This window comes from Thunnus maccoyii, chromosome 18 (genome assembly GCF_910596095.1).
Source record: "Thunnus maccoyii chromosome 18, fThuMac1.1, whole genome shotgun sequence".
NCBI lineage: Eukaryota > Metazoa > Chordata > Actinopteri > Scombriformes > Scombridae > Thunnus > Thunnus maccoyii.
Genome location: NC_056550.1, coordinates 17,456,222 through 17,467,331, shown reverse-complemented (window position 1 = coordinate 17,467,331; position 11,110 = coordinate 17,456,222).

Sequence of the window (11,110 nt, the reverse complement as noted above, 5' to 3'; positions counted from 1 at the left end):
ATTAGAGGCTGATAGTAGCCACATTGTCTCAGCCTGCCTCTATATCTAACACTGACAAAGATGCAGTTGTAGCATTATTTTGGAATTAGATGGTTTCGGATTGTTTATCATCCACAGCAGAAACCCTCTAGGCTAGTAATCACAATATTGCATTACATTTTTCTGTAATATGATTATTTAACTAGGTTTATCCTTTCCCATGGAAACTCAAGTGTATTTTGACCCTCATAAAACTTGATAGAAAAAAAAATGGCTGTTATTTTTATCCCATGTGTTTGTAATTTTGTATGTGCTGCCAAATCATTAGTAACATCTGGCCATTAATGCCAAACAGTTTTTCTTTTTTTTTCACTTCTTCTGTAAAAGTTGATAATCATGAAGCCATTGGCAGCTTTACTACAAACAACATTAAAGTGGATTATCGAGATGGATCGAAGTTGGGGTTATAGTTTATAACATTGGATTTTTAAACACCTGTTTTATCAATTCATTTGATTAATATCAACTCTGCACCGTGGCTCAAAATAATGCTGTTTTGAAAACTGTCTTTTTTTTTTCTGTCGTGATAAACAAAATTGGATCTTGACATGATATTGTTTTAGCTGTCACCATTACTCCTACTTGATAACTGAACACAGCCTTGCTTCAGTGGGACATATGAAATGTTTTCATGACACGTTGAGGACGGCATGTGAAGTACACTAAATAACTCCAGCCTGTACAAGGATCAATTGTGGCTAAGATAAGTGGATACATCAATGATGACATTGTGAATTGTCTCATCGCTATCTTTCCTAATAAATGCTGAGTTAGTGTCTCTGACAAGTGGCTTTGACAAGCCTCTTGCAGTGCTCATTAACAAGGCCACATTCACTCTTACCCTCCATGGGTGTTGTTGAATTTGTCTGGGTAGCCCAATATTGCTGCGGTCCATAATTCGACTTTAATTAATTCCCAGCCAGATGGAAATTCCTGTAGTTGCTAATGAAAGAAATGGTGTGTTTCTCGCAAGGCGGATTGATGGTAAAGCGAGCAGCTTTGCTACAGTGCTCAGGGTAGAGAGGAATGCTAATAATTCTAAAAGGCTTACAGTTCGCCGGCAGTAGCCATGGCAATTCCTCACATACAATGGTAGCCTTTTAGAGGAGTGGAGAGGGGAGGGGGCTGCTCCCTCATTGACTCGGTTTGGTGTGATATTAGGAAAGACCTCCTTGCACTTTCCTCTGTTCTGGTTATTATGGGATTAAGTGGTACCCATAGCAGTTTTCCTAAGTTAAGGGAGATGGAGTGGACAGGGTAAAAGTGTTCTCAGACAGTCAGATCTGTCCATTCAGAACTGTGGGTACATAACCTCTCTCAGATCATCACAGTATCTTCCCAACATACATATTATAGTTGTCATCCTTGTTTTGCTTGTGTGTCATGTCATTGGGCCTGCAAGAGGACAATGTGAGTGCTTGTGCTGTTTTACCATAAATGAAGTCAGGCTCTGTTAGAAGACTTGTTAGGGGAGAACCAGGACGAAAGTAACATTTTTCAGATAAACGTCATTTTAAAAGATAATGTTACAGACAGAAACTAATTTTCGTTGTGATCAACAACTCATGTATGTTCTATCAATACCAGGTGCTATTTTGTACAAATGTGGAACAACTTTGGTATAATGTGACTTAAAACAGAAGTTGCGCATTGTTACTTTCAACCCCATCAGTTGGGACGAAAGTAACACACGGATGGATCTAGATCAGCCCATTAACACATTGCATTAGCATTAAATTCCTGCTTCAAATCATATTGAGTGATTTACAGTTAAATATAATTTATTTTAAGCTCATTGTTACTTGAAAGAAGCACGTGTTATCGTAGTGACAGTTGAACCTCACTTTTTTCCATACTGAAAAACAAACTTGTGTTAAAGTACTAAATAATCTGTCAAAAGATCATAACTATGACACATGAAACAATTACACATCTTGTCATTCAAAAAAATGACTGCTTGAGGGGATTTACTTACTGTGAATGAAAACAGCTTTTTGGGTAAAACTGCGAAGTATGACCTATCCAGGCAATTTTTTGCAGTTCTGGTAAGTGTTGCGTGCTGTACGTGCTGACACAGTTAGGCATATCAGACTTTTATGGGCTTGGAGAAAATTGCTGTGTTATTTTCAGCCTGTGTTACTTTCAACCTGGTTCTCCCCTACTGTTATTGCTCAGTGTGTTTCTAATTTCCCTCATGATCCACTGATTGGTATCAGCATCACAGAGGCATATATAATCAAAATCACTTCCCCTTTACAATCAATGACTCAACTGTGGTGGAAACAGAGTCAAATGTTACACTAATTATGCTCAGGATAACCTTTGTTTGTTCATTCATTTTCTCTATTCAGAAAAATACCTCTCTGGGTTAAAGGGAGCTAAAGCCAGTCCCAGCCAAACACTGGGCAGAGGACAGGAAAACAAGCTTAAATATTTACTGCTTTAAACACAAAGATACACTTCAGTGAGGCAGTCTTGCTAACTATGGAAGGACATCGTTTTATATATAAGTTTTTAATTACAGAATTAAATACGTGACAAAGTACTTTGACACAACGTTTCAAAAAGTGCAATAATGTCATAAAGCAGTCCTGGTTATCAATTTGCAACATTGCATGCAATGGCCCAATAACCACAGATGAGAAAAACAGATTGTACAGTTCTTTGCACAAGAAATGGCGCAGCAACTGATTAATCTGGAAACTGTTGGCAGTGTTTTTGGTATTTATGCTGTTGGAAACTGTCTTTGTCCAATCAAATGTTTAACCAGACAGACAGACTAAAAAAAAAAAACTAAATTCAGACCGGTTGTGCCCAATAACAGTTAAGAGGTACTTCTGAATTGCACCTAATTATGGCTAAACTGAACTAATCACTTCACTACTGTCCAATATGTGCTGAAGCTTTTTACTGTGTTTTCACTGTGGGTCAGCCCTGTCATGGAGCTATTGTCTGCTATGAAAGTTTATTATTCCCAGGTGTTACTCCTGCTGGGACTTCCTGTGCATGGCCTCAACACCTGGTGTAGGGGCAACAACCCTCCTCCAGCTTGTTAGTCAAGTTCATTAGTGGAACCCAGGCCTTAATTGCCCTAAATTTATGGAGTGGAGGTACTGAGGAGCAGCTGTTACAAGTAGATTGGCTTTGAGTTTTAAGAGTCCATACAGCCATCTAAATTGAGCTTAAACATATTTAAGGTTGTCATGAGTTTGAGTGATAGTAGTTTTTATCTGATTTCAGAGAGCTATAGAGAGAAAGTCAACAACACTTGTCTTCCACGAGTGATGCAGTGTGTGTTCAGTGGAGGCTGCTCCTGTATGTAATGTTTATGTAAAGACAGCAACACACACTTCATGTGCTCAGACATGTCTGGTGCCAGAATCAAAGGATCATAACTCTGTAGTGACTTAACCATACAAATATTAAGCCGAGCACTCAAAGCAAGGCTTCTGCTGAAAATGAAGCAGGAAAGAAAAGCGGCATATACTGTACAGAATGTAAAGAAAACTGTTGGAAGTGGCAGAAACAAAGTTTAGGTAGAGTTGACTGAATATGATAATTACATGACTGATAGAAATAGCAGAGATACGATAATTATATGATTGATGGAAATAGCCGAAATGCTATAATTATGAATATGACAGCTGATGCGGTCTCCCTCCAGGAAACCACAGTCTTTATAAGTTTCCAAAAAGCCATAATCTGCAGCACACCAGGCATGCGCTCTCTGCCTAGGAAATTACCACGTTGTTTGGAATTATAGTCATTTTGGAAATGGAGGCAGCTGGATAAGTTTGGGAATGTGGGTTAATTGGGAAGCCTGTGCCCTTTTATAGACCACAGGTTAATGGGCAGTGTGTTTTTATATCAACTGCACAAACAGATGCTTATAGATGATTTGTTTAATTAGATGGAAAGGTCATATTGTTGTTTTGACCTCTGTTACTTTTTTTTTTTTTTACTCCTTTTCTGTCACTATCAGCGGAAGCCCGCTTGTCTGTCTTAGAAAGTGTTTGGCAAGCCGGACATTATCTCATAGCCTTAATGTTTACTTCCCTTTCGTTGTTGTGTTTCTAACAATTGGCGCTTGATATATGCTCTGACCACCTAAAAACAGTCAAGCAGTCTCTGCAAAGAAAATGTGATTTATGCCTATTAAACTGTTTCCTTCTCTTGTGTTTTCTGAGGACTGAATGGCCTTGTTAGAGAGGAGGCAGCCTCCAATTAGCCTTCCTTCCTTATCGCTGTTCTCCTGGAGGAGTCTGACAGCCATTATTAGCTCCAGCACCTCCCGGATTCCACATAGTATTTGTATGTTAGTACATATATATATATATATGTTCCAAATGCAGCAGTGTACACAGTGCATGAATGTGTACAATATCTGTCTGACGTGTGAACAGTGAGAGACAGATACTGGTGTGTTATGGTTGCGTAACGAAGCAGGGGAGGAGGTTGTCGGCCAGCTGGTCTGTTTGGGTTAAAATGATATCAAGAGTCCTGCTGAGAGTTCCTCGTGGCCCTCTGGGAAATGTCTTTCTTTGTACTGTGTCTGTTTGATGAAAGAATTGCAGGGCTGCTTACTTAGCATCACTTGAAGTTGTCAAGGTCTTTATGTCAGATAAGATTTGTTGTTATTTTTTCACAGTAGCCTGGTCAGGGGTATGATAAGACTAAATTTAGCCTGGAAGACATGCTGATTTTTTTTTTTCTTGTATGCCTCTTTGCGATTTCTTTTAATCAGATGTGTTTCAGTCCTTTTGTCTGTTGTCTTCACACTGATGCCATGCTTGCTTGAACTTTGAGTCAATTTAACGCTGTCTGGTTAAATGACCTTACTTAAAAACGAAGCTCCTCTTCCTGTCATCTCTCTGGCCTTGCGTGAACCTCAGAAAGTCTCAAGTTTATGGGTCTGTATGCAGAGACTGATCTATGCTCGGAGGGTGACTTCATGGAGACAGCCCAGACGTCAGGGGCCTGGCTCGCCTCTTGTTTGGACGGTGGCCAAAATGAGCTCATCCTTGACAGCGAGTCCAGCTGCTCGGTGGTAGGAGTGCTGTTCACTCTCAACCTCTGCGCTCGGCCCTGAACCCAGGAGCTGACTGGTGTGAGGATGGGGGTTAGTGTGAGTGTGACACCGTTCCCAGAAGCTTCGGCAGGGACTGACCACTGGCAGCCTGCCGCCCCCTCGGCGCCTGCTAAGCAGCACGGCCTCAGGCCTCCACTGTTCCCTACGGAGAGGCCCAGTTTGTTCTGGACACACGCCAGCACTGAGCGGTAGGGGGCATGGCCAGGTCAGCTCTCAGGGGTGGTCCTGTAGTCCGTGTGTGTGAATGCATGTGTATGTGTGATGTGTTTGGAGCCATAATGATTAGCTTGTGTTTTGTTTTTGTGTGATTCTATTATTTTTGCTTTAGTGTTAAGCCTTCGGCCTCTAAGATCTCTCTGTCTTTGTCCAGCCCTCAGCGTGTCCTGGGAATAGAGAGGAGGACAGCACATAAAAGATTACGGTTCTAGCTCATTCAACTATTTCCATGAAGATAAATGCTGATGGACTTCTGGTTAGAGGACAGAGAAATTCGCTAACTCGAGCATACTGCAACCCATGCTACATCACCATTCTGAGTGGAGAGATGCCGCACTATCAGTGAAATCAGCGTCAAAGATCTCTGGAGCATATAAGGTATCAACAGGCCAGAAAGATAGTCCCTGGGGGGAAAGCTAGCTCCACTGGGCTGTTTGTGATTCTGTTCTGTGAGATTATTCTGTCGTTCAGTCATCTCCTGGGTTAACACAGTCAATCTGGTCTCAATCTGTGGCAAAGCACACGATTGTGGGTGCAGCCAAAGGTCAGAACCTGAGGAGTCATATCTCTTTGCTCCCCCTCCTTTCTTCATCCTCCTCCTCCTCCTCCTGATCATGTGCTCCCTATGTAGCCACGTCCTCCAGCCCTGTACCCGCTCCTGCCAGAGCTCACCATTTGGAATCCATTACCTAACCCCTTCAGAGTTTTCTGATAATTAAAAGGAGACGCTCTCCAACGTTCACTCTTAGATTAACGGCTGTTCCTGGGATCAGCCAGTGTGAGGGCAATTGCAGTGGGGAGGTTGGTGCTCTGGAGACTCCACTGCTGGGAGGAAAGGGCCTGGGGATGGGGATAGGTTTATAGTGGTGAGCCAAGTCCATGAGTTGGACGAGTTGTCTTATTTTAGCAGTTTGGAGTAGGGATTCAGGGAGGGTCTCTAGGGGGGTTTTATGGGAGCAGAGGTTAAAGGAGAGGTGTTCTTCAGGAGTACATCTTGTAGCTGGCCAGGGCTGTGGTATGCAAAAAAACTGTCAAAAACATCAGTGCCGGGCCTATTCTGGGCCTGTGGGTCAACCCTGAACCCAATTGGATCTGCTTACAGTTTTTGGCAGGGGGGACATGTCTGCTTAACACAAAGGTCACTTTATGACTGCAGATCATTGCTACAATATCATCCCACCAGAAGTGCGCTTGGTCAGATTGAGTTCATCCCATGTCTCTGAAACTGTGTTTGACAGTGTTGACTTTTTTGTTATGAGGTCATGGCTTAAATGGGCATTTGTACTCCATTTCTCTTTTCCCAGTTCATGAAAATGTTACCAGTTATTCCAATGTCCACATTAAAAATCAACAGCTCTGGCAGGCTAGATTTACCGTGAAACCTCTGTCCAAATACATTTATTCAGTGAAATGAATTCATAAATAATGTCGAATGAAATCTAAGTGGAAAAGTTGTGCTGAGGAGGAATTAGTCTGATGCAACCTCAGAGATATGTGTTGCCATGCAGTACAGAAATAGCTATAATTATTTTGTTTATCAGAAAAAACATGAATCACATCAGATAGCATCAGTTCACCAGAACGGAATCAGTCATACGTTTCAGGTGATATGAGTCATTTTCTTTTTATACATCCTCCATATATGTGTGCACATCCGCTGGAGCCATGTGGTGTCAGATTTCTTTGTCATTGCATGGAGCAACACAGTTTGCACTCTTTTTTTTTTTTCCCTGGAAAATGTTACCAATTAGCCGTGTTAACTGGGTCAGAAGGAGTCACTAGTTTGTGGTTGGAGCATGTGATAAGGAGTGCATCTGTGTTAGACGACGGTGCAGCTGAAGTTGGTCTCTCCAGGGCAGCATACTGTATTAAGCATGGCTCGTCTTGAACTTATGACATGCAAACAGACGGACACTTCACAACTGCAGGGCCCAAAGATCATCACAGGACCCTCAAATCAGATGATATGCTCTTTTTGTCCTGTGTTGACAGCTTCTTCACAGTTACGTTCTCATGTCATGTGATGCGAGAGACCGCCTTCATATTTCTGTGGGGCTGTAATTTTTCAATATGTCCTTTATTTGATTCACAGCTGCATCCTGTGATCTTTGTTTAGGCGAGATGGTATGATATATTTGTTTTCAGGGCTTTGTAGTTGTTGTGTTCACCAAAGTTCAAGCCAAGGAGACTTTCAGAATTTGTGAAATATTTTTGTCAGACCAGGATTCAGAGGATAGATATTAATCATGTTTTTACGGACCTCAGGGACTTTTTAAGTATCCAAGCCACTTCAAAAATGAATTGCTCCTGTGGTTAGAGTGCATCTGCTGTAGCATACTATTAGAGGTAGCATCAAAAGTCAAATTTGAGTCGACAGCTGGCCTCTGTAGTCTCTTGGTCATCTGTTGGTCTCATGAGATGTTTGGTACATTTTCAACACCTTCTCTAAGCTCAGTCACTCTATTTTGTTTGTCTGTGTAACAAAAGATTTAACATCTGAATTGTGGCTGTGGCCACAGTTTAGTCTTTTCTGGTTAACCTCAGTGAGATAGATCTGTGTCTAGTGTTCAAAAGCTGCTTGTCTCTGTTCGCCTGACAGCCTCAGCTTTAAAAAAAACAAAAAAAAAACAAAACACTAGTTCTGGCCATTTCTGCTGTTATTATAACAATCGCCTTGTCTTTTAGCAGCAGTCTAAATTGCAGGGCTGGAAGCTGTGACTTTCAGGTGATTGGAGTATACGTACTCAGTGTAACCTCTGCTTCCTTTGAAATCTTTCATCTGTTCATGCATCATTTCCCACCAGCGTCCAGTGAGCACAATGACCAGAGCAGTTAGACAGTGCCAGACGTGTGTGGGTTATTAACATGATAAATATCACACCAGTTACAGCGCTGCCAGTCACCCACAGTTGTGGAAAGAACACATGTTTTATATAAACCAGCACTATGAAAGGGATGTTTAGAGATACGGAACCAACCCTCTCAAAGCCAGTGCCTGTTCTGTTGTTGGAATCGACTCCTGATTTGGGTAAACAGTGTGTGTGTGTGAGTGTGCGAGCACATGTGCGCATATTTGTGTTTACATTCAAAACGGAATGTCTTTGAAATTAATAATATGCTGTAAAACCACGAGCTGGCAAAGAGAGAGGCAGAGAGAGTTTTCGAAGGGCAGAGGGGCCTCTGAGCGAGCGACGCAGCGTACCTCTCCCCCCGCACAGCAGGCCTGCTGGTGTGGTCACGGGTCGACATCAGCCTAATAACAAGTTGCTGCTCTGCTCCAATCAATGGAATTCAGACATCCGCTATAAGCCAGCCGTCCTCCTCTCTATTTCTCTATTTTAAGAGCCAGACCGATGGGGGTGGAATTACACTCCAATATACTTAATCATTTCCATCAGTGATGTGGGATATGGAGCAGGGACTAAACTCTTCTGCTGCTGCAGCCAGGGCTGTTTCCATGAGGCACATTGACTATCCACATTAATGTTCTCAAACGGTTTAGCGGAGATCACCGCACAACTACCATTGGTAGAAAAGCCTTTGAAATTGTCAATGATTTGCGTCACTCGTGCTTTGACCCAGCCGGAGTGGTTCAGCGTGTGCGGACTAATTCTAGTGCTGAGGAAGAGAGAGAGAGAGAGAAAGAGAAGAGATATGGGATGAGTAGACGCAGGAAGAAAGGACAGTGGATGCGGTTGCAGCGGTCTACCAGCAGCTGTCATCCTAAATGAATGACTCAACTCTGGGAAGTGGCTTTGACATACAGTCCAGAGTAAAGGAAGTGTGCACATTGAACTACACTGTTTAACTGTTTATCAGCTTGTTCCCTTTTATTCTGCACATTGAGCTGATTGTCAAAGCAGTATTGTCACTGATGTCTTCTTCACCCCATTTTTTTTTTTTCCCTTGACCGCTTTAGTAATCTTATCATATTTTTCTGAGGTTTCTCAGACAGACAAGTAAATAAAATTGCAGGATGTGGGATTCCCCCTATGAAATGATCATCCCTCTTGTCCTCTCATCTATGCGGTTGAGTTAGGGGGGGGGGGCAGAGGAAGGAAAAAGCGTGTGCAGGGGCACAAGGGGAGCTTGCACGCTCCTAGGAAGATCACATAGGCTGTGGCGGGAAGCTGGCTGTGATGTGGTGGCCTGCTGACACACATGGCCACCATCCTCTGTCCCTGGGTGGCAATAGTGGAGTGCTGCTCACTGGAAAGCCCCGGCCTTCTGCCGCATGACACAAAAATAATTTTGAAGACTGCAGTGGATGCGTCTCTTCTCCGCCTCAGAACTGCTGCTGCCCTGCAGAGTGTGGTACAAGGCTGCAAACAACCGGAGTTGACGCAACCAGCTGTTCTGGGTGTTAGATAAAGCTTATTATTATGTAATTAAAGTTAGTCATGGTAATACCTGGAAGTGCATGACATACAGTAAATCACATAAACAGGTTGATCCATGACCACAAATGAAACTACAGTGTTAAATTGTTCAAACAAATCAATTAAGTCATTGCTGTCATACAGGTGCTGTTAGCCTATCACATGTTGTTGTGGCATTCATCCAATTGGATCAGCCTTTCATCTCTTATTATTGGTTGTCAGTTCAACCCCTCCTACCAACGCACACACACACAGACACAGTTTCTGTTAGTTGTGGTGAAAAGGCAAGTCTCTGCAGGTGCCATTATGGAACAATAGCAAGTGTTTGTGTGTGATGATGGCAAGAAATCCAAGAAGATAAACATAATGCAACAGCACTAAACATATCACTAAAAGTCTTTACTACTGTGTGGTCCTTTCTCTTTTTTCCAGTATTTATCTCTAAGAAACTGACGTCAACTGACATCCTGACAGCAAAATTAGTTCACCATGGGTTCACTTGGCTCATGAATGTGAGTGCACTAAACAGCTTTTAGATCATGAAGTGTGAGTCGTAATGTTACAGATGTATCGATGGATGAAACAGAAGTGTATCTGTTAGCTCATATGCTTTATGTGTAGACAGGCTCCTGATTTTAGCAAACTTTTTATCCTTAGAGTTATCTGTGGCTTTAAACCTGCATTAAGTGATTTTTTGGCTACTTGGGAGCAGCGGAATAAGTTGTGAACACATGTATATTTGTTAGCAAACAGTTGCTTGTTTACGTATCCAGAGGAGCAACATTATAGTTAATTTGGAGTCCTGCTTTAGCTCTGTTTTTGGTCTCTATCGATTCCTGAGGGAAATATCTGGCTCTTTAGCTGCTAAATGCTCCACTATGTTCACCAACTACTTGCTAACTGTCTATGTCCTGTTTTGTGCCTAGTAGACAGCGTATACATTGGCTTTTTAGAGCTTTTTCTCTGAAAACAGCCGCCTGCTGTGGCCAAATTGGCATGAGAGCCGTGAGACTGAACAGTTACAGGCCGGGCAGCTAAACAGTGAACTGAGGCTCACTATGAAGCAACGTAAGGCTGAGGGGAGCTGCAGAGTTGGGTGATAATTCTCTGTGGGTTCATCACAACTAGCGACATTACACATTGTCATTTTATATATTATTATTATAAAGGATATTGATTATAGACGCTTTAAGCAACATTCCTCATTTGGTGAAACTCACTACATCCACATTTGTATTAGTATAAATACTTTAATGTAACGCAATCCAATAACTATAGAATCAATTGCAGCAATAAAAAAATATAGTTTATATATTTTTCCATTTCACAAGAAAGACGGAACTTCAGTTTGAAGTGCATACTCTTGAAACTTATAGCTGCAGATGAG